Below are 5,240 nucleotides of genomic sequence, written 5' to 3'. Positions count from 1 at the left end.
TCACAGTCTAATTGCTAAGGTGTGTGTAGCATTTATTATCTATATACTGAACCTGAGGAAACCCAGCAATCTTTGCAAAAGATTGTTTTTCAAAACAAATATTACTGAGTTGAAGATTTACATGAAACTTCAGGGCACACTGCAGGCACTTTAATTGTTATTCAAAAGGATTTGAGGTGGGCAAACTTTAGGTACATAAAAAGGCTGAACACTTCTTGTTTCTGGGTCATGGGCCATCAAAGCCTTTGACCTACAAGCTATAGATCCCCTACCCAGGCAAATTACTTACACTGGACTACTTCATAAACAACAGAAGCTTTAAGTGTCCCACCAGGCATTACAAATAGGGTGGAGTTACACTTGTCCTGGGTTTGATTTGAATGGAAATGAGCCTCCCTGGGAAGTCTATTTAAACTTTTTAAATAATGCTGGAATAGTGACTTTAGAGCCAATGTACTTTATCTGTGAGGGGAATGAAGATTTTAGTGGTGCGATTTGTTTAAAACTTAGTAAAATGAAACTCTTCTTTTAGTTCCTGGCACTAACCTGGTACAAGTTACCACTGATATTTTATTCATTGAGCTTCTACTATCCATAATGCATCATTGATAACTGCTTTCATAGTATGTCAGTCCTTCTACCAGTTGGTATTAATTAATTTTATTTTAGCTGAATTCAGCGATTTTTGGAATTTTTCATACTAACTGTATTGTCACAGTTAGAAGGTTTGTAAAGTCGCATGCTGAAGCAGGAAAACCACAGAATGAATAAAAAAAAAAGGTAGCTAAAATTTCAACTTTGCTTGTTGCTTCCACTTGAAGCATTTTCCAAGCATTATTTATAGTAGAAGTTAAGGATTTTCATTAGAAGAAAGGAAAAGTTCCTTTAATTTCTCTATTTTATTTTAGGTGTTACACTGTAGCACTTAAAATGTTAATGACATTTATGTTTCCACAGATGTTATATTGAGAGGCTTAGGGTATGCCCTACATTTTTCCCTTCATCACTGTTGATACTTCCAGTAAATTATATCATCTCTTTTATTTATTTTCATTTCCTTCAACCATCTTCCTTTAATTATAATTATGAATCATTTTTACAGCACTATACCAATACACAGGAGTTTAGAGAATACAGATGAATTATGGTCCCTGTCTTGAGTTTATACTCTAGTCTAAATAAGGAACAACCAGAGGTCACAGAATAAATTTTCAGGACTCATTGAAACGTCACTGAACTTAAAAGAGGAGTAAGAAAAGGCAAATATTTTCTTAAATTATCATCAATAAACAGATGGCATTCTTATGGGTTATTTGAGAGCTGCAACGTATAGATCTTAATGCAATCCAAAACACGTGCATAAATACTTTTGACAAAATTAACCTTATTCCTCTAAGAAGAACCAAAAATATAACGTTATTATCAGGTGAAGGATTTCTTGCCTTCTATTTGGAGGACTGCCTTTTATTCTTCATCAAATGTTAATTTCATCAAATGTTTCTCAAAGTCAGAAGCTCAAATAACCACTCTCATAGGGCATTTGTACACAAGTTCCAGGGTGCGGATGTTTTAATTAGAGCAGCTCTAATTAAAATGCCTGCAGCATCTCATGTATTCAGTGTCCCATGTTTCAAAATGGCAGTGGGAATGCTTTAACTACAGCTTTAGTAGTCAAACAAGCTTTAATTAAATCGCTCCTACTGCCATTCTGAATGCATGAGATGCTACAGCATGCTGCAGCATTCCGATCTGAATGCTCCAGCATACTAGATTAATCAGAACATGCTGGAGCTTGTGTGCGGACATGTGCCCTCAATGCTCACAAAGATGAACAGTTTTTGATGTGGGGCAAAATCATGTAATAAAATATGAAGACTTTTGTAAATTACTAACATGTATTCCTGGAAACTCAAGCTGATCATAACCACAGTGGATACTTATACCATAGTGTAGGGGCAGGCAATTATTTTGGGTGGAGGGCTGCTTACTGAGTTTTGGCAAGCCATTGAGGGCTGCATAACAGGCAACCGGGGCAGATAAATATTAATTTTCTAAATTTTTTAGGGTCCTCACAGGCCAGATAGAATGGCCTGGCGGGCCACAGCTGGCCCCTGGGCCACATTTTGCCCACTCCTGCCATAATGGGAAGTGTAATCTCAGAAATATATGAGTATCGACAAAATGAATAGTACTACTACTACTAACATAGACAATATTTATATTTTAGACCACCTTCCATTTAAAAGAAAAAAATAAAATCCTCAGGTCAAATCGCTTGTGCATATGCTTAACTTCAAACATCTGAATAGTTATTAGCTAATAGTTAATATGTTAATAGTTGTTGTCTCAGGTCATTAAAATTAGGCATTCATTTAAGTACTCTGCTGGATCAGGGCCTAATCCTTGTAAAAGGACTTAACAGAATTAAACTTTGAAGCAGTCTTGTGAACAGGGTTAACACTGAGGAAAAAAAGAGAAAACATTGAAACTTCTCCAAGCTTCATCCCAGAATAAGATTCAGTTATATGAGTCCACAGAATGACTTGTTACTCACAATAAATTGTCAAGTCGCTCAAAGTGTGTAGACTGGCTCCTTGTCATAGCTCAGCTAAGTTCCTTGAGAGTGGCTCCCTCTTTGGGCAAAAGAAAAGGAATGCCATCTCACACGAAATACTTCTTTGTGGCACCGAAATAAGATGTCACTCTTAATATTTTGTGACCATCTTGATCCTGCTTTTCCTGTCTAACATGAAGAGTTAAACTATTAACAATAGTAATTTGATGATCATCACTGGGGATTTGCATTAAATACTTTCACAAATGCAGCACCCCGAAGACTCCTGTAGACATATGCATTGGTTACAATCTGTTTGTTTGTTTGTTTTAACTATAGCACCTAGAGACTTCCTCCTTAAAAATTAATAGTTGAGGTTGTGGAGAACAAGAGGGAATCTTTATCACTACAGAATGGCTGAATGCAAGCCATGCTCATGAAGTAGGGATAGAGAAGTATTACTTCTTCTACTTTATACATCAAAAACTGAGACAGACTCAAATTAAGGTGTAGGGTCAGATATACAAAAAGATTTCAGCTCCTAAAGCCCCCTAAAGTGGGGCTTTGGTAAAATTTAGAAGGCAATTTTCAAAATGTTTGCCTAACCCCTTAGGCATCTAAGTTTCCACCAGTAAAGTGCCTGCAGCACCTTCAGTTCTGCTTTTGCATTGCCTCAGAATATCTGCTATTTCATACCTAGGATTAGGTGAGATCATTAAACAAGATGTCTAAATCCCATCAATGCAACTGGCTGTTCTCAATTCAACTGGCTGTACAAACCTGCACTAAGTACAGTAGCATAGGTAACTGGTAGGGGGGGAATGTGCCCCGCCCTGACGGGGCCGTCCCCACTGCTGATGTCTGCGGATGCTTGTCAACTCCACTGCCAATGCTGCAGCTTTTGCGGGTGCCCCCCCCGACTCAGAAGGTACCAGTCGCCCGTTGTAGCATGGTGACTTCTATTCAAAGAAATGTTGTAGGCAGGCCTTTTAAAATACAGCTCAGTGCCTAAAGAAGGGTTGCCAAACTTCAGTGTAGCTGGGGTCCACATGTAGCACTGGCATGCAACCCACAGGCCACACACCATACAGGCTATATGCTTCAGGGCCAACCCTGGGATCCTCCCCACCATTCAGTGACAGCACATTCTACCTGAGATTTTCCCCTGCCACATAGGCAATGCTGGCAGTAGTGCATGGCCTCCTAGGATCCTTCCTCCCACCCCAAGCAGCACAGGCTCCTTAGCCACAGTTGGACAACTGGGGCTTAAAGCATCTGCCCAGGATGTGAAAAAAAATCAAGGACCTTTCTCATCCTGAGGGAGTTGGAACACACATTTCTCTCTCCCTAGGAGAGCCCTAACAATTTGACTTTATGTTTATATCTGTGGTGGGACCACTCTCCACTTTTCTTGTGGAAACTATGCTGCTCTCTGAAAAAGTAATGAGAACTCACTGAGCCAGAAAAGATAAAGGCAGTGGGATTCTTTAATCCCAGAGTTGAGGGAAGTCACCTGAGACAAGGGAGAGCTAGGTTCTGATCTGTTTCAGGGAATGCTAAACAGAAACTGCAACAGGGATCAGGAGTCCAGGTCTCCCTTCTATCAGGTGAGTATCCTTATCACTGACCTTCAAAATTCATGCTCCTCCACTGTGTTTTCATGAATGTTGCAGTCTTTACTGAAAAGAAGCACACCTTTAATAATGGGGATGGAAAATGCACTCCCATCTCAGAAAACCTAATAGCCAGGTGATTAACACAAGTGTAAGATAGATTTGAATCTTCTTAGGTGGAGAACACAGGTCTCCCACATCCTGGGTAACTACTTTGGCTTTTTACTGTTTTAGCAAACACCATTTATGTTCAGGAAAAAAGACTTCTGCTCAGTTTTTAAAGAAATATTACTTAGTCTATAGCCAGGAGAGGATTTGGCATTGTCAATCACGACATGTTATCCATGTTTCTTCATAGCTCAGAATTGGGTATTTAAGGCCTTTTCTCCAGTACCTCAGAGCTGAGCTAAGGACCACTGTTGAGATGAATGCCTTACTTGCTGTGTCTAACTCAGTATGGTTGAAGGGCCAGAAATGAGGTGTTTTAGCTATGTAAGCGGGTCACTTAACCTGCCACCTAAGTAGGTGAGTCAGTTTTGGGTTTCAGGTTCTCAGATCAATTTATTCTACAGAGGAACCTTGCCTCTACAATATGTAAAGCAAACAAGTAAATCAACCAAAAGCCTCCGTCTTCCTCCAGACATCAGGAAAGAGGCAATTTTAGATTTGTGACTACATCTTCATTAACTTGTCATCTGTCTCAGCTGGCTCCCAACTTCCTAGCCAAGCAAACTATTAGCTGCAGACCACCTGCAGCTGGGTTCCCAGTGCCCAAGATGTTAAGAACCGTCTTGCAAGATGGTTTAGTATGGCCTGAAGCACATACCCTCTCAAGGCTAGAATTTAAAACCCAGCTCTCTTTTCAGTGTTTCCCTACTGCCTATTGTAATTTGCACTCTCTCAGTATCTGAGCTATTGTGAATCAAATTTGGGTAGATCTAAGTCTGTGTAGGGATTTAGATGCTATGGAGTTTTGGATTCTACCCTAGGAACCTGAGCTACAGTTAAGTCATTATAGCTGCATCCACACAAGCAGGGACGTGCATTTGCAGTGGCACAAATTTGTGCTGCTA

This window comes from Crocodylus siamensis, chromosome 2, assembly GCF_052110815.1.
Source record: "Crocodylus siamensis isolate JL-2025a chromosome 2, ASM5211081v1, whole genome shotgun sequence".
NCBI classification, from domain to species: domain Eukaryota; kingdom Metazoa; phylum Chordata; order Crocodylia; family Crocodylidae; genus Crocodylus; species Crocodylus siamensis.
Note: the sequence above shows the minus strand (reverse complement) of the source record.